The sequence below is a fragment of the Cetorhinus maximus genome, chromosome 31, assembly GCF_964194155.1.
Source record: "Cetorhinus maximus chromosome 31, sCetMax3.hap1.1, whole genome shotgun sequence".
Taxonomy (NCBI): domain Eukaryota; kingdom Metazoa; phylum Chordata; class Chondrichthyes; order Lamniformes; family Cetorhinidae; genus Cetorhinus; species Cetorhinus maximus.
This window is the reverse complement of record NC_135909.1, coordinates 11,372,179-11,398,470: the sequence shown is the minus strand read 5'-3', so window position 1 is coordinate 11,398,470 and position 26,292 is coordinate 11,372,179. Positions and strand designations below refer to the sequence as shown.

Below are 26,292 nucleotides of genomic sequence, written 5' to 3'. Positions count from 1 at the left end.
GCACGTAAGCCCAATGAGAGGGAGTGAAATTCTAGATTTAGTCTCAGGAAATGAAGCTGGCCAAGTGGATGAAGGGGCAGTGGGTGATCATTTTGGAGATAGTGACCATAATACAGTTGGATTTAATATAATTATGGAAAGGATAATGATAGAACAGGAGTGAAAGTTCTAAATTGGGGAAGACAAATTTTATGAAGCTAAGAGTTGACCTGGCCAAAGTGGACTGGTTGCAGCTACTTGAAGGGAATCAGTGTGACAGACCAGTGGGAGGCATTCAAGAGCGGGATTCTACGGGAACGATGTATACATGTCCCCACAAAGAAAAAGGGCAGTACTGCCAAATCTAGATCCCCCTGGTTATCTAGGAGAATACAAGGTCAGATAAAGCAGAAGACATACCCTTGTGTTTCAAAACCAAGTACGACTGAGTCAGCCCCAGTGAATGTGTTTAAGAAATCGTCCAATCCACAGCTACATGACTGGGGCAATTATGAGGTCATCCCCTGGCATATCACGTGAGAGCTGGAGCTGCAGGGGAGACGGTGGCGTAGTGGTATTGTCACTGGACTGGTAATCCAGAGACCCAGGGTAATGTTCTCGGGACTGGGGTTCGAATCCCACCATAGCAAATGGTACAATTTAAATTCAATAAATATCTGGAATTAAAGCCATTGAACCAATGAAACTATTGCCGATTGTCATAAAAACGAATGTTCTTTAGGGAAGGAAATCTGCTGTCCTCACCTGGTCTGGCCTACATGTGATTTCAGACCCACAGAAACGTGGTTTACTCTTTTAAAAAACAGTGCCCTCTGAACAAGGGGTTGGACAATAAATGCTGCCCTAGCCAGCGATGCCCACATTCCAGGAACGAATAAAAAAAAACCCACAAGGCATCACCACCAGATTTGTGACTGGGTTCAAACCCCAACATCCTGTCACAATGACTTTTCAAGTAAAGCTGTCGGCTGCTTGAAAACACATCAGTTAAACTTTCTGCTTAACCACGAGGAGAACTCGGGAGACGTGTATTCAGAAAATCATTCAAAAACCTTGGAGATTGAAATCCTGTGAGGAAAAGTCAAGTTATTATTGAAAACTCCGCTCAGAGAGCTTCATTGGACAGCAGAGAAATCAGGTGAAGAATCCAGGTAAATCGACAACAGCGAACAGGTCAACATCGAAACTGGATCAACTCCTGTGAAGGTCAATGAGTAAAAGCTGAGAGCTCAGTGCATCATCAGTTCATCAAGTAGAAATACAGCATTCTGTTTGGAATTTATTGATTAGGATTTACTGAACTGAATGGAGTAGACCATCATTGCAGAACAAGAAATCATTTCTAGATTTGTTCTTTGAACATCCAGTTTGTTCAGACATTGACATCAAATAAATTAAAATAACAGGGCACATTAATTGTTAATTTAAAAACAAACCTGAATTGTGAATAAAGAAATTGGAACAATTAAATTACAAACAAGAACTCGAGTGGCCTGCGAGCTCAAATAGAGAAAGTGAATTGCAGAGTGAAGAGTTTAAAATGTGGATTTGTTGAGTGTGGGGATTAGGTGCAGGCGGGGAAGTTTACTGTGTAATTTAAACTTAGTGACAACAGCAGAAGTACAAAAGGGAAGGGGTGGAACACTCTAAATGACGAGAAGTTTAGTTAAACAGACAACTCATTTCAGTGAAATGTTGGGACAGCTGAGAGCTTTTGCCTACATATCCTGTGCTCAGTGGGAACTCCAAATCAGGCTGATGATAAATGTCAGACCCATAATACATTGGAAAACCAAGCAGAATACAGAAAGTACAGAGAAGAGCTGGAAAAGGAAATTAGATCAGCAGAGGGAATCTACGAGAAAAGATCAGCAGTTAACGCAAGCAAAAACACTCCAGACCTTTACCAACAAATGGATAGTCACTGAAAGAGTGGCTGATTTGGAGATCCTATGGAGGCAGAGGGCATAGCTGAGGTACTAAATGAGAACATACATCTGCTATCACATAACAAGCGAATGCTGCTAATGTCACAGTGATGGAGGAGCTGGTGGAGAATTTGGATAGGATGAAAATAGATAAAGAGGAAGCAATTACAAGGTTGGCAACCCTTACAGTAGAAAATTCACCCAATTCAGTTGGAATACATTCTGGATTACTGAGGGAAGGAAGGGAGGAAATAGCAGGGACTTGATCCACAATCTTTCAATTCTCCTTGGACATGGGAGTGAAGCCAGTGAACTGCAGGTTGCTAATGTTACATCTGTGTTTATAATGTATAGGGATAAACCCAGTAACCATAGACCAGTTAATCTAATGATCTTGGTGGGGAAATGTTGAGAGGCAATAATCTGGTACAAGATTCATTGTCACTTGGTAGAACATGGGTTGATAAATTACAACCAGCATAGATTGGTTAACAGAATATCCGGACTGAAATAGAACCACATGTAAGGTACAGCATAGAAAGAGGCCATTCAGCCCAATGTGTCTGTGCTGACCAAAAAAGAAAAAACAATTAAAAACCTGCTCATTAAAATCCTACCTTCCAGCACCCGGTCCATATCCTTGCAGGTTTCAGTGCTTTAGGTGCAGATCCAGGTGCCTTTAAAATGAGTTGAGGGTTTCTGCCTCCACCACCAAACGAGGCATCGAATTCCAAACACCCACCACCCTGTGGGTGAAGATGTTTTGCCTCATGTCCACTTCTACCAATCACCTTAAACCTGTGCCCTCTGGTAATTGACCACTGTGCTCAGGGAAAAAGGACATCCCTGCCTTCTCTATCTCGGCCCCTCATAGTCTTGTACACTTCAGTCAGGTCACCATCAGCCTCCTTAGTTCTAAGAAAAACAACCCCAGGCTATCCTATCTTACCCCATAGATGCAATTTTCAAGTCCTGGCAATATTCTTGTAAATCTCCTCTTTACCCTTCCCAGGGCAATAATGTCCTCCCTGTAATGTGGTGACGAGACCTGTGCACAAAATTCCAGCTATGGCTGAACCAGTGTTTTATACAGTTCCATCATTACATCCCTGATTTTGTGTTCTAAACCTTGTCCAATAAAGGAAAGCATTCCATATGCTTTCTTTACCACCTTATCCACCTGTCCTGCCACCTTCAGTGACCTGTGGATATGCACAAGGTATCTAACTTCCTCTACCCCTCCCAATAACCTATTTATTGTGTCGTTCCCTAGCTTTGTTTGCCTTCCCCAAATGCATTACTTCACACTTCTCTGGATTGAATTCCATCTGCCATTTTTCCGTCCACTCAACCAAACCATTGATATAATTCTGGAGACAAAAGCTCTCCTTTTCACTATCAACTACAGGGCCAATTTTTGTGTCAAACTCCCCAAAGCCATCTACAAGGCACAAGTCAGGAGTGTGAAGGAATATTCTGCACTTGCCTGGACGAGTACAGCTCCAACAACTCCCAAGAAACTTGGCACCATCCAGTATAAAGCAGCCCGCTTGATTGGCACTCATTACACAAACATTCATTCCCTCCACCACTGATGAACAGTGGCAGCAGTATGTACCATCGACAAGGTGCACTGCAGAAATTCACCAAGGCTCCTTAGGCAGCACCTTTCAACCCACAACCACTAACACCTAGAAGGACAAAGGCAGTAGGTGCATGGGACACCATCAACTGGAAGTTCCCCTCCAGGCCTCTCACCATCCTGACTTGGAAATATATCGCTGTTCCTTCGATGTCACTAGGTCAAAATCCTGGAACTCACTCCCTAACAGCACTTTGGGTGTACCTACACCAGAGGGACAGCAGTGGTTCAAGAAGGCAGATCACCACCACCTTCTCAAGGGCAATTAAGGATTGACAATAAATGCTGGCTTAGCTCGCGACACCCACATCCCAAGAATGAATAAAGAAAGGATAATATCCCAAGGTTGCATACCGCCATTGTCACATTGCGACACCGCCTTGTGCTATTCCCCAAATGTTCTGGAATGGCAGCCCAAATCCCCAGACCATTATCCTCCCTTCAGCCAACATTCTGTCCCTTGATTAAGTCCATCCTGAGAAAGAGGTACTCGGCATTCCTAGTTCCTCTGCAGACATCCGGTTGCTGCTAATGGACCAAAAGGCATAAAACCTGAAAGAAACCCTCTGGCCCAGCCCTCTAAGCATATCTCCATTAGACCATGCAGACAATACCTGCTTCATAGATAACAATGGCAGGAAGTATAAGCAATTTCAGTGCCAGCATTCTGTGGAAATAGAGGATTCAAGATAAAACAGAATTAAAAATACTGAACATCCTCAGGGAGCAGGACTCAAGTCAAAGTGGAAAAATCCCATGGATTTATAGATGAAAGCTTTAACCACTGGACAATGGCAGCTGAAATCACCCCCCTTTTATACAGAGCAAAAATGTTCCTACACTGTTTCACTTTTGTTCAAGTTGTTTATAGTCAAATGAAGAAAATGAAATGTTGGAGAGAATTTCCTTCATTTATGGAAACACCAACAGGGTTGAAAGGGGAAAGGATTAGGGGGAACTTCTTCACTCAGAGGGTGGTGAGAATGTGGAACGAGCTACCATCTGACGTGGTAAATGCGGGCTCACTCTTAAGTTTTCAGAATAAATTGGATAGATACATGGATGGGAGAGGTCTGGAGGGTTATGGACTAGGTGCAGGTCAATGGGACTAGCGGAATAATATTTCGGCACAGACTAGAAGGGCCGAATGGCCTGTTTTCTGTGCTGTAGTGTTCTATGGTTCTAACCGCCAGTTGTCAATCACTCAGCCCCATCAGACCCACCCACACTGACGGCAGCTTCCTGCATCCAGCACTGACCCTGTCGCACTCACCAGCTGCTCACCCAGACCCCACTCTCACAAACACTGAACATGGCTACCCAACCCAGACTCGTCCCCTCCACACTGACAGATACAACACGGTCACACTCTGCTTCAGTGAGATGAATGTCGCGAGCGGTTTCTTTTGAAGAAATTGTGGCTGATTGAGGCACTTTGAAATTCCTGATTATTTGTAGTAAATCAGTCACAAACCCCTTGGGATTTTCGTGGAGTGATACCTAATATCCCTCTTTGTGAAAGGCTATTTAAGATAAATGATAATCTCTTTCGGTGAAGCAGGTTGTGAGGAGAATTCCTTGAAACGTTTACGTGCTGTCATGTTAACAACATGTAAACAATTGACACTTTTATTCACGAATAAAGTTAAACCAAATGTCTGCCCCGATGTTAGCTCAGAATATTCAGCATTTTAAACGGAGTGGGAAACAGTTTAAACACACATCTTCAGTGAGTTCTCGGAAAACAGGATTTAGCAACTGATTGTTGCAGCGTTCATGCAGTCACCTGTTTTTATCTCTTCCTCTTATGAAGTTTGAATCCTCTCGCTGACCCAGTGATTTTTTTTCTTGTTCTGTTCTCTTGTTCTTCCAAAATCTCAATGTCAGTGTCCTGAGCCTCTACTATTAAATAGAAAAGCGCCCATCTCTTCCAGTAGAAACGCACGAGGGAGTTTCTCAGTGTGAGTGGCCAATTTCCACAAATCTCTTCTTTAGTCAAAGAAACAAAACTCTCCTTGCATTGAAAGAGTAGAAGATAATCTATTGCACAAAGATGGACAATTTGAACCAGCAATTCGGAAGTTACTCACCCGAACCAAGCCATATTTTGCACAGGTCAGCTCAAAAGCTTGGGAATTAAATAAGGCTCCGCTGGGATTTGAACCCAGGATCTCCTGTTTACTAGACAGGCGCTTTAACCAACTAAGCCACAGAGCCAAGATTCAGTCATAAATACTTTAATCACGGATCCAAACTTCAGGAGTTCCTGGAAAACAGGATTTAGTCATTGTTTTTTCCAGTATTTATACAGTCACCTGCTTTAATCTCTCTTCCTCTTATTCCCCGGAATGATGTTTGAATTCTGTCACTGACCCAGTGATTTTTTCACTTGGTCTTCCAAAATCTCGATGTCAGTGTTCAATTGTGAAATAGAATTGTACCCATCTCTTCCGGTATCAAGAGTCTCTCAGTGTGAGTGGCCTCTTCCCCCAAATGTCTTCCTCAGTCGCAGAAACAAAACTCTGTTCTTGTGTTAAAATCTTTGCAGCTGTTCAACGATACAGGGAGAGACTATTTTAAACTACAATTCTAGAACAAAGACAGATTTCGCCCTGTTATGACGGAAGTGCGTAATCGCACAGATCAGTTTCAACGAAATAAGGCGCTGCTGGGATGATGAACCCAGGAGCTCCTCTCCACAAGGCAAGTGCTTTATCAGCTAAACCAGTAAGACTAATGATGCTCAGTTGAGCACATGGAAATACTGGAAATAATTCGCAGATCTGGCAGTATCTGTGAAACGAGGAATAGTTTACATTTCAGACAGCGACCTTTCACCAGAACGACCTGAAACGTGAATCTGTTTCTCTCTCCACAGATGCTGTCAGATCTGCTGAATATTTCCAGCGTTTTCTGTCTTTGTTTCAGATTTCCAGCATCCGCAGTATTTTGCTTTTGGACCAAAGGACAATGTGTTGCCTTTCCTGCACTGAGGGTTATTGCAGGTCTCTCTGGCTGTGATTATCATTGATTATCCATCTCTGGGCTCTTTATGATTCCGTGAGTTTGCCGTAATTTGGGAGTGAGCGCCAGACAAAAAGACGTAGTTAGTTGATTTCTCTGTAAACTTTTCGAATCTCTGCCTTTTCCGGACCTATAACAAATTCATAAATGAGGGAATCACGCACATCACTCCCTGAAACTCCCCCGCCAAACATTGAGCGGTTTATCGTGAGGTGGTTCCATTTACTGTATTCAGACACACACCTGGTATCAAAGTAGCCGTGTTCGGGATGTGACTCACACACACAGTTTTATGCTTGGATGTCGGATATGCTGCGATATGAGGTGATGCTCTTTCCATAGAAACATAGAAAATAAGAGCAGTTGTAGGCCATTCGGCCCTTCTAAAAAGCAGGTCTACAGACCAATGAAGGCTGAGCTTTCATAAAAAACGCCATGAACTGAAGAACATATGTTGGGTGGAAAGAGCTCAGGAAATACAACAACTCACCAGCAGTCAGGCATGTGAGGTTTCTTCAGTGCAGTCAAGACAATTTACAGCTCAAGCACAAAAGGACCTACCCCACTGAGAACTCAGAATGTAGTGGTGCTTATTAAGCCCAGTGGAAGTAGCACTCGCTGGAAGGATCATGTCCAGGCTCCCCTCAACTGAGACTCAGTCCTCGACATGAGTGCCCACGACCACATTCCACGGCATGCTACCCACCACCAGCTCAGCACAATCCCAGCCCGACATGAGGTTGGAAAGGCCATCCAACAGCTAAGAACCATCAAGGCCAGCGGCGCAGATGGAACCCCACCAAAGCAGTGAAATACGGTGGAGAAATACTCTTAAAACAAATACATGACCACATCTCCCTCATCTGGAAGGAGGAGAGCATGTCAGGGGATCTCTGAGATGCCGCAATTGTGACCACCTCCAAAAAAGGAGACCAGACTGACTGTGGTAACTATAGAGTAGTATCTCTGCTGTCTGCCACAGGGAAGGTCACTGCAAGAGTCCTCCTCAATTGCCCTCTCTCCATGTCTGAATAACTCCTACCAGAGTCACAATGCAGATCTTGTCCATCAAGCGGCACAGTGGAAATGATCTTCACAGGAAGACAAGACCAAGGAAATGCAAAGAACAGCAGCAACCTCTATTCATGGCCTTCTTTGACCCCACAAAGGCCTTCCACTCTATCAACCGGGAGGGGCTGTGGAGCATCCTCCTCAAATTTGGCTGCCCACAGAAATTAGTCACCATCCTCCACCTGCTGCAGGATGACATGGAGGCCGTGATCCTTACCAAGGGATCTGCTGCAGACCCACACTAGGGAAAACTGGGGTCAAGCAAGTCTGTGTCATCGCACCAATGCTCTTTTCCACCTTCCTCGCTGCAACACCTCCAACCCATGTAAGATTTTGTGGGTTCGGGGGCCACAGATACAAGAATAGACAGTCAACTAGTCAGAAGTAATTTTAAGATAGTTTATTAAGTATATTAAGGAGGAACTGTTTAGGTATGATATGTTAACTAATTGGACAGAAAAAGATCTGTAATAGCCTGTGATAGCAGCATTCTGCCCTCTAGTCAAAGTGTTAGGGAACTCTTCCCTCGATATCTCCTTCTTCCTCCTCCTCCTCTGGTCCATCTTCCATCTGAAGAAGGCAGCAACCCAATCAGCACCTCACCAGCACTGTTTATGGGGGGCTAGTAGCTTACCACTTGTCCATCGTCTATCTAACTATTTTGACCAATGGATACAGGACAGGTAATCAAAACGTTAGGATGGATAACACCCCACCCCATCCCCACCTCACCCCACCCCGTGCATCACCCTGCTCAAGGTCAGCTTTTTAGTTTACATTTTGCTGAGGGTCATACCCTGTCCCTTTCTAAGTGCTCACATAGATAAACGGATGTACCAGACGCCATTCTATCAGCCTAGGAGTGTCAACATGGCAGCCTGAAGACTATCTGGAGGTTAAATTGTTTAAAAATTCTCCTTCCAGCGTGAGAATCAAGGCTGTTTTGTGATTCCCATAAAATGCAGAAAATACCCGCTTATTAAAGACCCCAATGTCTTTCACCCACCTCCATGAAGCTGCGCACCGGAGTGGGGCTACTCTATAGGACGAGTGGGAAACTACTCAACCTGCGTCACCTCCATTTCGGAACCGAGATCACCCCAACCCCAGTCAATGAGCTGCAGTCCGCTGATGATGCTTGTGTATGCGCACACTCACAAGTCGATATCCAAACTATCACTAACACGTTCAAGGAGGCGTATGAAATAATAAGACATGGGCTATGGTCCCAAAAGTTAAAGGTCCTCTACCAGCCTGCTCCCGATGCAAACGCTGCCTCCCGACTGTCAAGATCCATGGCGAACCATTGGACAATGTGGATCATTTCTCACACCTTGGGGGCCTCCTCTCAGTGAGGGAAGATATCTATAATGAAACTAATCATCGCCTCCAGTTTGCCAGCGCAGCCTTCGGCCGACTGTTTAAAGGAATATTTGAGGTCAAGGACCTCAAACCTGGCCCCCAGCTCCTGGTCTACAGCGCTGCAGTGCTGTATGCATCAGAGACATGGACATCGTACAGCAGACACCTTAAATCCCTGGAGAAATATCACCAGCGGCGCCTCCACAAAATCCTGCAAATTCAATGGCAGGAGAGGTGCTCCAATATCAATGTCTCCTCTCAGGCCAACATCCCCACTATCGAGGCACTGGTTAATCAGCCACGTTGGCCGGGACACAACATCCGCATTCCTGACACAAAACCCCCAAAACAAGCTCTCTACTCCGAGGTACGTCATCGCAAGCGGTTAGCAGGAGGGCAGAGGAAACGTTTCAGTGACGTCCTCAAAACCTCCCTGATAAAATGCAACATCCCCACCGATTTGTGGGAATCTCTTGCTCGAGACACCCAAACTGGAGAAGAAGCATCCGCGAAGGTGCCAACCATTTGGAACGTCTCCGACAGGCCCAGGTGGAGGCCAAGTGCAAACAGCAGAAGGAGCGGAGCAACATCCAAGCATCCCACCCACCCGCCTCCTCAAACACTACCTGCCCCAACCTGTGGCAGAGTGTGCGGAGCCAGCATTGGACTTTTTAGTCTCCTCAGAAACCACACCCCAGAGTGGAAGAGAGTCATTCTCAGTCACGAGGTACTGCCTAAGACAGGAGAGTAAATTCTCCTGTGAGTGTCTCTGGGTGATGAGCTGATGGTGCTCGGAGCTCTCATCTTTTACTCATTGACCTTTGGAAGGGTTGATCCAGCTTTCGTGTTGACTTGTCTCTAGTGTCGTTTTACAGAAATTCTTCACCCGATTTTCTGCTGCCTAATGAATCTCTCTCAACCGAGTTCTCAATAATAACTTGACTTTTTCTCACAGGATTTCAATCGCCATGTTTTTGAATAATTTTGTTAAAGGATTTGCCCACAGCCAACTTCCAGGAGCAGCAATGTGATAAATACAAAGTAATTTGTTTTGAAGTGATGTTAATTGAGGGACAAATGTTGGCTCTGGCTCCCTGGAATAACTCCCCCGCCCCTCTCCAAAATAGTGCATGGTATCTGTTACCTGAGGAGGCAGATGGCACCTTAATTTGTCATATCATCTAAAAGCTGGCACCTCTAATAGTAAAGAATTCCCGCAGTACTGCACTGGAGAGTCAGACTGCCTTACTGCTCAGGTTTTGAACACACAACCTCCTGCTATGTAAAAGCAAGAGACCTTTTGACTGAGCCGTAGCTCACAGCAGAGAATAAAGCCGGCAGACAGTGTACTCTGTAAGGAGAGACAGAACTAGATTGCTCATTGGAGGAGTGTTCCTGGGTTTGAGAGTTAGACGTTCGTCGTTGAAAAAGTTGGACTTTTTTATCATGGCAGGGAGAGAGAGTGTAGCAGGAATTTCCATTCCCAGTGTTACCTTTAGATTAAGGATTGGATATGATGAGCTGCCAGAGACCAACAGGAATTAATGATGACAACTGTATCAGTCGGATTCACACGTGAAGAAATCAGACATCTGCTGTGGTGTGTGAGTATTATTGGTGCCTATATTACATTTCCACTGGCTGGAAGAAATTATGTTTTACCATCACAGTCAGGTGATTTAGTAAAGATAGAACCTGGAGTTTTTCAATGTTCCCAACTCCTTGAGCTTCTAGAAGAGGCAAAATATGTAACACAATATCCTCTAATACCCCACAGATGGGGAGTAAGGATATATGACAATATCCAGCAATAAAGCACATTAGAAACCAAGACCCTATCTTGCCCTCTCAGAGGGATGTGAACAATCCAGCCAAACTATTGACAACAAGAGAAGAGGAGTTTTACCCAGAGTCCTGGGGTCAATATTAGTTCCTCAAACAGAATCTCTCAAACAGGTTATTCAGTCATTGGTCAGGTTGCAGTCTGTGGGATCTTTCTGTGTGCATTCAAACAAAAACCTCACTTAAAAAGCCACTGCCCCTTCCCACCCCACCCCCTCCTGCCATTGGTCGTGAGGTTTTGTGTCTTCTTGAGGTTGCAAAATGTGCTGGAGAAATTCAAGTTCCTCCCCCCTCACGCAATCCCTCCAGTTTCCTCTGTTCCTTCAGCTCTCACCCCCCTCTCCCACCTCTTACTGCCTCCCTCCCTTCCTCTACCCCTCTCTCCCTCCCTCCCTCTATTGCATGCTCTTTCCCTCCCTCTCCTCCTCTTTCTCACCATCCCTCCCCTCCTTTCCTCTCTCTCTACCTCCCTCGCTCTCTCTCTTGTTGTGAAAGTCAACTTACCTTGAAGTTGAGAGCAGAGGTCCGGAACTTCAAATCCCAACAAGCCTCGCAATTGAGGCAATTGAGGCTTTTTCAGTCCTTTAGGCTGAGGACTGGCCCAGCGCCCCTGTGCATAAAGAAAACAAAGGGGCGAAAACCCGGATCATGTGGCCAGGAGCATCAAAAACATTGGAGATAAAGTGTTCCAGGCAAATAACAGTGAGAGGGGAAGGGAGATTGCCCCAAAGGAAGAGGGACAGGGAGATATCCCACAGGGAGTGGGGCAGGGAGAGATCCCATAGGGAGAGGGGCAGGGAGAGATCCCAGAGGGAGAGAGGCAGGGAGAGACTCCATAGGGAGAGGAGCAGGGACAGATCCCATAGGGAGAGATCCTATGGGGAGAGGGACAGGGAGAGATCCTGTAGGGATCGGGGCAGGGAGAGGCCCTAAAGGGAGAGGGGCAGGGAGAGGCCCCAAATGGAGAGGCCCAAAGTGAGAGAGACAGGGAGAAGTATCAAAGGGCCAGGGAGAGGGACACAGAGATCCCATAGGAAAAAAGACAGGGAGGGATCCCAAAGGGAGAGGGACAGGGAGAGGCCCCAAATGGGGAGAGGCAGGGAGTGGTCCCATACGGAGAGGGGCAGGGTAAGATCCCATAGGGAGAGGAGCAGGGAGAGATCCCAAAGTGAGAGGGGCTGGGAGTGGTCCCATACGGAGAGGGGCAGGGTAAGATCCCAAAGGGAGAGGAGCAGGGAGAGATCCCATAGGGAAAGGGGCAGGTAGTGTCCCAAAGAGAGAGGGGCAGGGAGAGGCCCCAAAGGGAGAGGGGCAGGGAGAGGCCCCAAATGGGGAGGGGAAGAGAGAGATCCCATAGGGAGAGGGGCCGGGAGAGAACCCAAAGTGAGAGAGGCAGGGACTGGTCCCATAGGGAGAGGGGCAGGATGAGATTCCAAAGGGAGAGTAGCAGGGAGAGATCCCAAAGGAAGTGGGGCAGGCAGAGGCCCCAAAGGGAGAGAGGCAGGGAGAGAATTCATAGGGAGAGGAGCAGGGAGAAATCCCTTAGGGAGAGGGACAGGGTGTGGTCCCAAAGGGAGAGGGCAGGGGGAGGCCCCAAAGGGAGAGGGGCAGGGAGAGATCCCATAGGGAGAGGGGCAGGGAGAGATCCCATAGGGAGAGGGGCAGGGAGAGATCCCATAGGGAGAGGGGCAGGGAGAGATCCTATAGGGAGAGGGGCAGGGAGACATCCCATAGGGAGAGGGGCAGGGAGTGGTTCCAAAGGGAGAAGGCCAGGGAGAGGCTCCAAAGCTAGAAGGGCAGGGAGAGACCCCAAAAGGAAAGGGGCAGGGAGAGATCCCAAAGGGAGATGGGACAGGGTGAGCTATAAAATGAAGACTCCCAGACAGGGAGAGGAAGAGGCCGCAGTTAAATTGAAAAAGGTCTGCCAACAGTGAAGAGGGCTCAAGAGAAGGCCTGAATTTCCAAGAAGGCAGTGAAAGTTTGCTGACTCCAAGCTTCAGGCCTTTGGGGTGAAGGTTCCCTTTGGAGCAGTGGAGTTCTGTTCACTGCGGCTGAAGCTGTGCTGGGGAGATGCTTCTTGAGAGCAGATTCAGGAGATCAGTGAACAGAATCTCGGGAGACCAAACTGAAAACCGGAAAGTTTCGCAATCATTTCATCCCTCCGAGTTGGAGTAAGATCTTCGAAGGTGAAGGCTGGAATCCCTCGTGAGAGAGGCAGAGTTTCAGTGAGATTGATTGACTTCCAGTTTTTACTCATGTCTGAGTGGGTTGTTGTGAAATCCATAGATTCTGTCTTGGTCGCCATTTATTTTGTATTGTGCATTCGACCTCAATTTGGCTGTTATTTCACGTGTACCTCACATTAATCCTGAATGGACGACAAATATCCCCGTGGAATCCTGTGGCTTTATTCACTGAGCAAGTGTCATGAATCACACACTTTATTCACAGTAAAAAAAAACGTTATTGGTCCCTAGCCTGATCTGACCAAAAACTTGTTGGGGGAGGGGCTGTCCGGACAAGGATCATGACTGTCTCTGATTCGTTTTCCTGGGATCTGTCTTCTCCCCAGGTTCCCACTGACCCCGGGCTCGGGGACTCTCAGGCCGGGCCGGGCTCTTTAACCGGCTCCATTCACTTTGGCAATCTCCACCTATCACTGGCCCTCTATCCAGCTCTACTTGTCCCACCCCCCCGCGCCCCCCCCCCCGCTCCCCTTTAACCAGTTTATATTTCACCTCTCTTCTATTTTTCCTTAGTTCTGTTGAAGAGTCATACGGACTCGAAACGTTAATTATAGTTTACATAATAAAAGATGAATATAATGTTGTTAACACTGCGGTCTAACCAACTGAACTCAGCGGCTGTATAGACGGAGGCGGCTGGGGTTAATGGACAGATTTTGTTTTACTTCTCATACTGGGTAACAGAGCAATTGCAAAAAGAATGGACACACCACATTGTTCCGATATAAAACTATGCAAACTAAAAGCTAAGCGGGTGATTCGGAAGCCGGGGAAGAGGACTTTAAAGTATCGAAATTGCAATTGAAATTAAGCTGTTCGCCAACATCCCCACACAATGATTACAGATATAAAAGCCCGCCACTTGAACACTAAAGCTTTTTTGAGCCTGACGTGATTTGAACACGCAACCTTCTGATCTGGAGTCAGACGCGCTACCGTTGCGCCACAAGCCCATCCGTTGAATTATGGTATTTTACTGCTCCTATATTCGCTTCTTTACACCTTGATTATACTCCGGGGATTGGAATTTTGCTTAATCCCCATTTTCCCTCCGTTCTGTCGGGTCAGTGATTAATTTAAACTGTTTTCTAGGCTGTCTGCTGTTTAAGTATTTCCCAGACATTACTTATACTTTTTGCTTCTAACTTCTGCTTGATACAAAGTGCCCCGGAATATATGAAGGACAAATGCAGAACTCCGCCAACTCCGAGTGACCTCGAAACAGCAACCTTGAATTTAATCGCTGAATCCACAAACCAATACCGACGCACACACTGCTGCTGCATTGAGCTTGTGCCAGAAACCCTGAACTCGGGTGTCACTGAGTGACGGCGACGTTTGCGGCCAACGCCACGCACGCGCATGGATGCGCGTCCGCCATCTTTATTGGGGGCAATGTGCAGAAAGGCGCATGCGCACTCATCGCTGACCCTGGATTACAAAATTCACAAAGATAAAAACAAAAAGCTTAAAGCTACTGCGGATGCTGGAAATCCAAAACAAAAACAGAATTACCTGCCAGACCTGCTGAGTTTTTCCAGGTAATTCTGTTTTTGTTTTACAAAATTCACGCTTTTCACAACCACTCCATCCGCAGCTCAGCACAAACCTCACAGACAGGGCTAGAAAGAGCAAATGGGACCCACTCTGTTCCCCCATTCTCACCCCATTCCCCAATTAAAATGACATGGTGGCGCCTTTTTAAAAAATATATCAAAGGATTAAATGTCGAAAGTAATTTCTGGGGGGAGAGAGAAAGTGGGAGAGACAGGGAAATGACCGCGGCCCCAGTGCCGGCCCCGCCTCGAGGCTCAGGAAGCGCGGGATTGTTTGAAATTTCCGGCCAGCCATTTCATTAGTTCAGAAAGATGTGAAAGATATTTTAGGTGAACTCTCTCCACTCTACGTATTCATTACTTAATGAAAAGAGCGGGTAGGCTTAATTATAAAAGGAACGGGGAGACATAGTTATAAAAAGAGCGGGGAGACTTCATTTAAAAAAGAGTTCTGAGAGTCAGGAGACTAATTTTTTTTTAAAGGGCAATGAGTGGGCCTTTAGACCGATTAGTTTCCTTTAGCCTTTAAGGCTAAAGGCTGATAAATCCCCTGGGCCTGCATGCTTGCATCATAGGATATTAAAGGAAGTAACTACAGAGACAGTGGATCCACTGGAAATACTCTTCCAAGAATCCTTAGACTCTGGAAGCGTCCCAGAGTATTGGAAAACTTCCAATGCAACACTCTTATTCAAAAAGGAAGGGAGACAAAAACAGGTAACTATAGGCCAGTTAGCTAAACAACTGTCACTGGGAAAATGTTAGAGTCTATTATAAAGGATGTAATAGCAGAGCATTTAGAAATGAACAATATAATCAAGCATGTCAGCATGGCTTCATGAATGGGAAATCATGCCTGACAAATTCATTAGATTTTTTTGAGGAGATAACAAGCAGGATAGATGAAGGCGAACCAGTATATGTAATATATTTGAATTTCCAAATGGCATTTGATAAGGTACCGCATGTGAGGCCAGATGTAGATAGTTTGATTCCCCTGGCTGGTGGGTCCAGAACCAGAGGGCACAGTGTCAGAATAAAGGCCAGGCTATTTAAGACTGAGGTGAGGCGGAATTTCTTCACTCAGAGGGAGGTGAATCTTTGAAATTCTCTACCCAGGAGGTCTGAAAGCCCGGATCTGTCACCTGGAGTTAATTCCTGTGCTCTGACAGATAAATTATACAATTTCGAGTTTCCTAGTATTTTCTGGCCACATTTTCTGCTGAAAGGTGACACTTTATTTGCTGGGCAGTTTAAGGACCCTCTATGAAATTCACTCACTAAACATTCAAATGTGACAGTGTTTATTGCATGGGGCTTCCATTTATTCAGACACAGATCTGTTATAACAGTAGCTTGGGTTGGGATGTGATTCAGACCCACAGCTTTCTGATCTGAAGTTCGATGTATTCCTGTGTGACATAAGAATTTGCTAACTTTTTCTGCGGAGTGTTGTCAATGGCATCAAGGGCGGAGATGTGACACTGATCCCTCGGCCACAGTTTTGTTTTTTGCAGTTTCTAGTAAGGGAGAACCAGTTGCAGACATGGGCGACAAAATATGTGAATATCTTTACCTTGTTTTCGGAGAAGGCACTAAAACATTCACCACCATCAGCAGCGCAGGACTTTACCAAATTCTGGATAAAATTGACTGTCCATCAAAGCTCCTCCGTCCTTTCATTACAACATGCACTGTACTGAACAGTTTGACAGCACCATTTCCAACAGCTTCAGGGTGAAGAATGGAGTGAAATGAAGAATGGGTTGTTTCCTTGCCTCACTTTGTTTAGTATTTAATTTTCTCATGATCCTACTCTTTGCCTTCCCTGCAGATTTCCTGCAAAACAGGTCAGACAGCAAACGGTTAAATTGTCCCAGTTGAAAGTGAAGGCAAAAATACAGCAGGTCTTGATCAGAGAACTCCTCTATCTGATGATACCACACTCATCGCCAACAGGGATTCTCAGCTACAGAGATTCATGGATTGTCCTTCCCATGCCTGTAACTTGTTCTCCCCAGAATACTTACGGTAGAATGTATAATATGAGGAATAAGTGTCCCGTGGCGCAGCACAGGAGCGCCACTGCTTCTCTGGGTTCGAGTCCCACTCTAGGACTTGATGGCCAAACCGGTTGATCATCAATCTGTAAATCATTCCAATACGCCTATGGCTGGCAGGAAGAGAAGGAGAGTCTCCTGGTTGGCAATGCTTGGTGCAGAGTTATGCGCCTCAAGTTCTTGCCACGAGCGCCCTGTTTCAGGGGGAAAAGAAGCTAACCATAGAAACTGATGTAAGCACTTCTTTTGTCTTCCTCAGACGCCACTGGGCATGGGAAGAGAAACGAAGGAAGAACAAATATAAAATGGGGATATCAAGTCAGATAATATTGCAGCTTCAGGCCAATGGCTTCTGATGAAACAATTCATACATTACTTTCGGATGGCAGCTGTTCATCCGTCTGCCATTCACACCATCATCAGACAAATCTTTCATTTCTTTACTTGTCTCTTTACCACTCCCTTTCGCCTTGCACCAGCAACTCGCTTATAATTTAAACTTTCCTGCCCTCCACACTACTTTAGAAATGATAAGGAAACAGGTTATACTGGATATTGTAATGAATGACGACCCACAATTAATTAATAATATGACAATGAATGAACCTCTAGCGATAAGTGACCACAAAATGTTAGTGGTAGACATTCAGTTCAAGGCTAAAGGTCACACACATGTCACAGTTTTCACCTTAAGTAAGGTCGATAAAGACGGAATTAGTGGTAAACTGAACACATTAATGCCCAATCAGCTTGCAGAACAAGACAGGGAACAACCAGAGGCTCTCAAAGAAGTATTTAGTGCAATATGTAGCTAATACAAGCCCGAAACGAACGAATACAAAGGAAAATTCACTTTAACAGTTCATGGTGATTTTTGGGGACGGGATTCCATGTTTTTAACCAGGGATTAAGAAATCATGTTGATGTCTGTCCAAATAATTATTTACTGCTTCTTTGTGAAAATGTTGTCTCCGTTTTGCTGACGTTCTTGTATTTCTGAATGATACTTGTTACAGGGAGGACGCTGCTGTTCAAATAAACATGGTGAATTACTGTCAGATCGTGTAGATCTGACATTCTCTAATAAATATGTATCAACTGCACTGTACTGTTTCCATCTAAGGGAATAACTTTTGCTTTTCAGATAATCCTCGGGTGCAGGAGAACAAAAGAAGGTGAGCTGCCTATGTCAGGTCTTTTGGAGAAACCGGTTGAGAGAAAGTTGAAAGCCTGAGCTGGTGTGTGTTTGCAGCATTTACAGTTTGTGTCCTTGCGTAAATAAAAACAATTTGAGATTGCAGATTGAAGTGTTGACTGGGCGTAATGAACTGATACAAATATTCTGTCAATAAAAGTGATTGAGTGTTGCATCAAATGCTACCTTTTGATGTTAATGGGAATACAAATAGTAGAGAATGGTTTTGATCCAGTGATCTCTGAGCTACAGACCGATCACGACTCAGCTGCACCATTCTGCGAGATAAGGGCTCCAGGGTACAGCCCATGAGTGTTTAGTGGTAGCTGGGCAATTTTTTTAAAGACAGTGAGTTGTGGTGATTCGGAATGCGCTGCCTGAAAGCCTCGAACTGAATGTCGGCCACTAAAACTTTGTGGTCAGTTATTGCTAGATATTCATTCATTGTCATATTATTAATAGATTGTGGGTCGTTATTCATTACAATATCTGGTATAACCTGCTGTCTTGTTGTTTCAAACGTAGAGGGCAGGAAAGTTAAAATAACAAGTGAGTTGGTGATTCAATTGTACATTTAAAAGGGAATTGGAATACAGAAATGACAATATTTTCAGGCTGATCGGAAACGATCAGAGGAATGGGACAGGGCCCACACTCTGTGTCGAATGGCTTCTGTCTGAGTTGTTGTTGAATGAAATGGCGGGCAGAAATAACCAGAATGCTCAGCGGCTCGGAAAGCGGCCTCTCGCCATCAGAAAGGCCACATTGCGCAGGCGCAGAAAAGACCGGCCCCCGGAGGATTTAGTTTCTTTCGAGCATGCGCAGTGTGGCTCCTGAAAGCTTAGCCGGGGGTGACCGAGTCCCAGCGGCTCTCAGAGCCCGAATCGGAGCCGCCAGGATCGGCAGACGTGCGGCGAGGGACCTGGGCGGGCGGCACCATGAAGCCGATGGTTGTTGCAGACTGAAGGTCAGTGAGATGAAACATTGAGCTCAACAATTTCAGACCGTAAACTCCGTTCTTCATTTTGTTTCCTTTGCTTGTTTCGTTTTATTTTTTCAGTTCGCAGCTCAGCTGCTCCAGGCACAGGTTTTGTTTCTTTGCTTCTTTTCTTGCCCCATCTCCATTCCCTTTGGCCCTGGAGACTAACTTTTCTGTCACTCAACCTCTCCTGTCTTCCACCCGGTCACAAACCTTCCTTTTGTCCTTGTCCCACACACCCCTGGTTTCGAACCTATTCCATCTCTCACTTTTCCCAGTCCTGGTGAAAGGTCACAGCTGAAACACTAACTCTGTTTTTCTCAGGACACAGATGCTGCCTAATCTGCTGAGTTTTCTTTCCCAACATTTTCTGTTTTAATTTAAGATTTCCATCATCTCTTCCGTATTCTGCTTTTTGATGAGCACAGAGCTGAACCCAGTCAGAGTCAACACCTTCAGAAGAGAGAAGGAGAGATGGTGCCGGAGGGAGGGCTTTGGATTTCTGGGGCATTGGTACCGGTTCTGGGGAAGGTGGGATCTGCACAAACCAGACGCTCTACACCTGACTAGGACTAGGACGAGTGTCCTTTAAGGGAGATTTGCTAGTGTTGTTGGGGAGGGTTTTAACTAGGTTGGCGGGGGGATGGGAACCTGAAGGCAGATTCAGGTCGGACAAATTCAGAGCAGAGAGCGGGAGACAGCAAATTAGCGAGTGACTCTGAAAGACAGAAGAAGCAAAGGTTAAATGCACAGGGATTTGTCAAAGTTAAAAGGTATTTATTTAAATGCAAGGAATTTAGCAAAAATGCCAATGAGCTGAGGGACAAGATAGTCACGTGGCAGCATGATATCATTGCTATAATGGAGACTTGACTTAAAGAGGGCCAAAAATGGCAGCTCAACATCCCTGGACTTAGGATTTTCAGGCAGGGTACAGAGGGACCTAAAAAGGTGTGGTGGGGTAGCATTACTGATTAAATAATCAATTACTGCTGTGTGGAGGGATGACATATAAAATGATTCATCAAATCGTGCTTGCACACGAGCAGAGGAGAGACCTCATCCTGAGTGAGGCACCGCCAGAGTGAGTGTGGGTATTGGCAATTTGGTGCACAGTGGGAATTCGGTGCAGAGGGGAAGAGGTTTTCTTGCATTTTTTCTTTGCTTTCCAACTTCTTAAATCTTCAGAGAGTGGTTTTGCCCTGCTGCAGCAGTAGAGGTTACAAGGGAGAGAAATGACTGGTAAGTAGTGGGTAAGGTCGAGTAAGTATTTACTACTTTTATCGCTGAGAGTTTAAGGTTTTTTTGTGGTTTATAGTTTGTAAATTCTGTAGTAACGAGGATCAGGAAAGAAGGGCCCTAGAGTAATTGATTTAAAAGGCTTAATTTAAAGGGATGGCTGGAGAGCTCAAAGCCATGGTGTGCTCCTCGTGCACCATGTGGGAAGCCGGGAACATTTCTAGTGCCCGGGACCAACATGTGTGCAGGAAGTGCGTCCAGCTGCAGCTCCTGGAAGCTCGGGTTTCAGAGCTGGAATGGCGGCTGGGGACACTGTGGAGCATCTGCGAGTCTGAGAGCATCGTGGATAGCACGTTTTGGGAGGGGGTCACACCGCAGCTGAAGGGACTTGAGGAAGGAAGGAAATGGGTGACGACCAGGCAGTCCAAGAGAAACAGGCAGGTCGTTCAGGAGTCCCCTGGGGTCTCGCTTGCAAATCGGTATTCCATTTTGGAGCCTTATGAGGGCGCTGTATCCTCCAGGGAGTGCAGACAGAGCTAAGTTTCTGGCACCACAAGCAGCCTGCCTGTACAGGAGGGGAGGAAGAGAGGAAGAGCAAAAGTAATAGGGTATGCTATTGTCAAGGGAACAGATAGGGGCTACTGTGGCTGTCAACGTGACTCTAGGATGGTGTGTTGCCTCCCTGGTGCCAGGGTCCGGGATGTCAATGAATGGCTGCAGGGCATCCTGAAGAGGGAGGGTGATAAGGCAGAGGTCATGGTACATGTTGGTACCAATGACATAGGTAGAAAGAGGGATATGAGGTCTTGCATCAAGAATTCAGGGAGTTAGGCAGTAGACTGAAAAGCAGGACCTCTCGGGTTGTAATCTCTGGATTACTCCCAGTGCCATGTGCTAGCAAGCACAGAAATAGGAGAATAACGCAGATGAATGCGTGGCTTAAGAGTTGGTGCAGGGGGGAGGGTTTTAGATTCCTGGATCATTGGGACTGTTTCTGGGGAAAGTGGGACCTGTACAAGCGGGACAGTCTACATCTGAACCTGAGCGGACTAACATCCTTCCGGGCAGGTTTGCTAGTGCTGTTGGGAGGAGTTTGAACTAATTCGGCAGGGGGAGGGGACACAGAACGTTAGCACAATAGGGACACATCATAATACAGTAAAACAATCAAGTCAGAGGGAATACAGCTGCATTAAGTTTCAGCGGAGTAAAGCAAGGCTGGATGGCCTATACCTTAATGCCAGGAGTATTACAGGTAAAACGGATGAGTTAAGGGTGAGGATTGACACATGGAATTGTGATATAACAGCCATCACAGAGACGTGGTTGAGAGAGGGGCTGGATTTGCAGCTCAACATTTAAAAATAGAGGAGCAAATATGTGCACAATTTGCGGAGATGTGTAAAAAAAATAGCAATAGGATAATTATATTAGGTGATTTCAACTTTCCCAATATTAATTGGGATAGACATAGTGTTAAGTGGGGGGATTTCTTGAAATGTGCACAGGAGAACTTTTTAGGTCAATTTGTAGAGGGTCCAACAAGGGACGGTGCATTGCTGGACCTAATTCTGGGGAATGAAGCCGGACAGGTGGCTGAGGTGGTAGTTGGGGAGCATTTTAGTGATAACGATCACAACATGGTACAACTTAAGCTTGTTATGGACAAAAAAATAGACAAGTTGCAAAAAAAATGTTTTGGATTGGGGTAGAGTGGATTTTAGTAAAATAAGGTGGGTCTGGCCAAGGTAGACTGGGAACAGCTACTTGTGGGGAAATCTACAGGGGAACAGTGGGGGGCGTTGAAAAAGGAAATTGGGAGGGGACAGGCTCAACATGTTCCCTCTAGGGTGACAGGAAGGAGTAACAAGCCCAGAGAACCATGGATGACCAGAGATATTCAGGATACGATGCGAAGGAAAAGAGAGGCTTTAAACAGGTAGAAGGGGAACAAATCAGCAGAGGCTTTAGTGGAGTACAGACAGTGCAGGGTGGAGATTAAGAAAACAATTAGCACAGCAAAGGGAGGATATGAGAAAGCTCTTGCTAGTTAAAGTAGGGAAAATCCCAAGACATTCCATACGTATATCAATGGGAAGAGGATAACCAGGGAAAGAGTAGGGCCCATTAGTGACCAAGGGGGAAATCTATGGATGGAGCCAGAGGAGATCGGTAGAGCGTTGAACGAATTCTTCACATCCGTCTTCACCCAAGAGAATGAGGATGAAGGTGTGGAACTCAGGGAGAGGGACTGCGAGGTTCTTGAGCAAATTGATATAGGGAGTGACAAGGTATTGGAGGTTTTGGCAGGCTTAAAAGTGGACAAATCTCTAGGTCTGCATGATTTGTGTCCCAGACTGCTGAGGGAGGCAAGGGAGTAGATCGCAGGGACTCTGACCCAAATTTTTAATTCCTCTCTGGCCACAGGGGAGGTGCTAGAGGACTGGAGAACAGCTAATATGGTTCTGCTATTTAAGAAGGGTTGTAGAGATAAACCAGGGAACTGCAGGCCAGTGAGTCTCACGTCAGTAGTAGGGAACCTATTGGAGAAAATTCTGAAGGAGAGAATCTATCTCCACTTGGAGAGGCAAGGTTTGATCAGGGATAGTCAGCAAAGCTATGTCAGAGGGAGGTCATGCCTAACAAATTTGATTGAATGTTTTGAGGAGGTGACCAGGTGTGTAGACGAGGGTAGTGCAACTGATGTAGTTTATATGGATTTCAGCAAAGCCTTTGACAAGGTCCCACATGGGAGACTTATAAAGAGGGCAAAGGCACATGGGACACAGGGTAATTTGATGAGGTGGATTCACAATTGGGTTAGTTGTAGGAGACAGAGGGTGATGACAGAAGGATGCTTTAGTGAGTGGAAGCCAGTGTCCAGTGGCGTACCACAGGGATCTGTGCTGGGTCCCCTATTATACATCATTTATATAAACGACATAGATGACGATGTGGGGGATAGGATTAGTAAGTTTGCGGATGACACAAAGATTGACCGGGTGGTTAACAGTGAGGTTCAGTGTCTTGGGCTACAGGAAGATATAGACGGGATGGTCAAATGGGCAGATAAGTGGCAGATAGAATTTAACCCTGAAAAGTGTGAGGTGATACACTTTGGAAGGAGTAATTTGACAAAAAAGTATTCAATGAATGGCATGACACGAGGACATTCTGAGGAACAAAGGGACCATGGCGTGTGTGGCCATGGATCTCTGAAGGTGGAGGGGCATGTTAATGGGGTGGTGAATAAGGCATTTGGGACACATGCCTTATCAATCGAGGCATAGATTACAAAAGTAGGGAGGTCATGTTGGAGTTGTATAGAACCTTGGTGAGGCCACAGCTGGAGTAGTGTGTGCAGTTCTGGTCGCCACATTATAGGAAGGATGCGATTGCACTGGAGAGGGTGCAGAGGAGATTCACCAGGATGTTGCCTGGGATGAAACATTTAAGTTATGAAGAGAGGTTGGATAGACTTGGGTTGTTTTCGTTGGAGATGGGGAGACTGAGGGGCGACCTGATCGAGGTGTGCAAGTTTATGAGGGGCATGGACAGGGTGGATAGGGAGCAGCTGTTCCCCTTTGTTGAAGGATCAGTCATGAGGGGACAGAAGTTCAAGGTGAGGGGCAGGAGGTTTAGGGGCGATGTGAGGATAAACTCTTTTACCCAGAGGGTGGTGACGGTCTGGAATGCACTGACTGGGAGGGTGGGGGAGGCGGGTTGCCTCACATCCTTTAAAAAGTACCTGGATGAGCACTTGGCACGTCATAACATTCAAGGCTATGGGGCAGGTGCTGGTAAATGGGATTAGGTAGGTAGGTCAGGTGTTTCTCATGTGTCGGTGCAGACTCGATTGGATGAAGGGCCTCTTCTGCACTGTGTGATTCTGTGAAATCATGCTATATGTGTTAAGTGCAGAAATAAAAAGGGGGCAGCCACACTACTGGGAAAGTACCATAGATCCCCAAATAGTGAGATGGAGATAGAAGAGCAAATATGTCGGAACATTTCTGAGTGCAAAAACAATAAGGTAATAATAGTTGGGGACTTCAACTACCCGAATATCAATTAGGATACAAACAGTGTAATAGGCGCAGAGGACATAAAATTCTTCAGCTGCATTGAAAAGAATATTTTTAGTTGGCATGTAACAAGACCAGTGAAAGGGAGTGAAATTCTAGATTTAGCCATAGGAAATGAAGCTGGGCAAGTGGATGAAGTCGCAGTGATTGACCATTTTGGCCATAGTGACCATATTACAGTTCGATTTAGCATAATTATGGAAAAGGATGAAGATAGAACAGGAGTAAAAGTTGTAAACTGGGGAAAGACAAATTTTATGAAGCTGAGAAGTGATCTGGAGAGTCTGGACTAGTTACAGATCTTAATGAGCAAGAGAATAACTAAGGAAAGGGTAGGGCCTATCAGAGTTGTGTAAGGTAACTTGTGCGTTGATGCTGATAATGTAGGCAGAATTCTTAATGAGTACTTTGTCTCTGTCCTCACGAAGGAGAGGGATGTTCTGGAGGGTTTGACATCCTTGAAGTTGGATAAATAACCAGGGCCAGATGGGTTGTATCCCAGGCTGTTAAAGGAAACCAGGGCAGAAATAGCGAATGCTCTGAGGACAGTTTTCCATTTCTCCCTAGATACATTCGAGGTACCAGAGGATTGGAGGTCTGTGAACATTGCACTGTTATTTAAAAAGGGCGCAAGGGATAGGCCAAATGATTATAGGCCAGTCAGCCTGACTTCAGTGGTTGGAAAATTATTAGAATCAATCCTGAGAGACAGGATAAACTCACGCTTAGAAAGGAATGGATTAATCAGAGAGAGTCAGCATGCTTTTGTTAGGAGAAGGTCGTGTCTTACTAACTTAATCAATGCTTTTGAGGAAGTAACAAGGATGACTGTGAGTAAAGGAAGCATATCGAATGCTTTCTTTTATTGGATGAGGCATTGAATACAAAAGCAGGCATGTAATGCTGGAATTGTATAAAATACTGGTTAGGCCACAGCTGGCATTTTGTGTACAATTCTGGCCACCACATTGCAGGAAGTATACAATTCCTCCAGAGAGCGCACAGAGGAGACTTACAAGAATATTGCCAGGGCTTGAAAATTGCAGCTATGAGGAAAGATTGGATAGACTGGGGTTGTTTTCCTGAGGAGGCTGAGGATGACCTGATTGAGGTGTACAAGATTGAGGAGTTTTTTGTATATTAATTCATGGGATATGGGCTTTGCTGGCTGGGCCAGCATTTGTTGCCCATCCCCATTTGCCCTTGAGAAGGTGGTGGTGAACTGCCTTCTTGAACCACTGCCGTCCATGTGGTGTATGTAGACCCACAGTGCTGTTAGGAAGGGAGTTCCAGGATTTTGACCCAGCGACAGTGAAGGAGTCTAGACACAGTAGACAGGGATGCTCAGTTTCCCCAAGCAGAGAGGCTAATTACAAGGGGACACAGATTTAAGGTGATTGGTTGAAGGACTGGAGGGGACATGAGGAAAGATTTCTTCACCCAGAGGGTGGTGGATGTTTGGAATTTGCTGCCTGGTTTGGTGGTGGAGGCAGAAGCCCTCAGCTCATTTTAAAGGTACCTGGATCTGCACCTAAAGTGCTGTAACCTGCAAGGATCCGGACCGGGTGCTGGAAGGTGGGATTCGAATGGGCAGCGAGTTTTTTTTCTTTTCGCCCAGCCCAGGCACTAAAGGCTGAGTGGATTCTTTCTGTGGTGTAACTTTCCTATAGTTCTATTGTTCTATGGAGTCAACACCTTCAGGAGAGGATAGTGGAACCAGTGAGTGTCGAACTGAACCCAGCCAGAGTCAGCACCTTCAGGAGAGGAGAGAAAAGTCGATGAAAAGGAAAATAGCTGGAGTTGGTGCGATGGGTTTGGATTTCTGCACTGGGAGGAAGAAGTGTGTGTGGGACATGGTTTTACAGCTTTGGGGGAACAAGAGAGGAAAGAATGTTCCAGAGAAATTAAATTGTTCTGAATTTCTATCCTGTACTTAATGATTTTTAAACTCCTTTTACAGGGTAGAAGGGGAGCATCTGCAGACAGAACACTCATTCCTCGGAACCTGAATATGATAGGTCTTTGAATGTGGAATGAAAAATCTTTGTCTGTTCTCTCTGTGG

The 26,292-nt window shown here is 45.7% G+C and overlaps 2 long non-coding RNA genes and 2 other non-coding genes across 4 annotated transcripts in view; 1 reads left to right on the top strand and 3 right to left on the bottom strand.

Moving 5' to 3' along the window:
- LOC144670421 (uncharacterized) overlaps window positions 1-26,292 on the bottom strand; it is a 918,626-nt gene that overhangs the window by 621,724 nt on the left and 270,610 nt on the right. The window lies entirely within an intron of this gene.
- Window positions 5,714-5,787, bottom strand: trnat-agu (transfer RNA threonine (anticodon AGU)). Its single transcript has one exon. It is a non-coding gene; the product is annotated as a tRNA-Thr (tRNA).
- On the bottom strand, window positions 13,997-14,068 carry trnaw-cca (transfer RNA tryptophan (anticodon CCA)). Its single transcript has one exon. It is a non-coding gene; the product is annotated as a tRNA-Trp (tRNA).
- Window positions 18,811-26,275, top strand: LOC144670481 (uncharacterized). The gene is made up of 2 exons (XR_013573886.1): window positions 18,811-18,893; window positions 26,190-26,275. It is a non-coding gene; the product is annotated as an uncharacterized LOC144670481 (long non-coding RNA).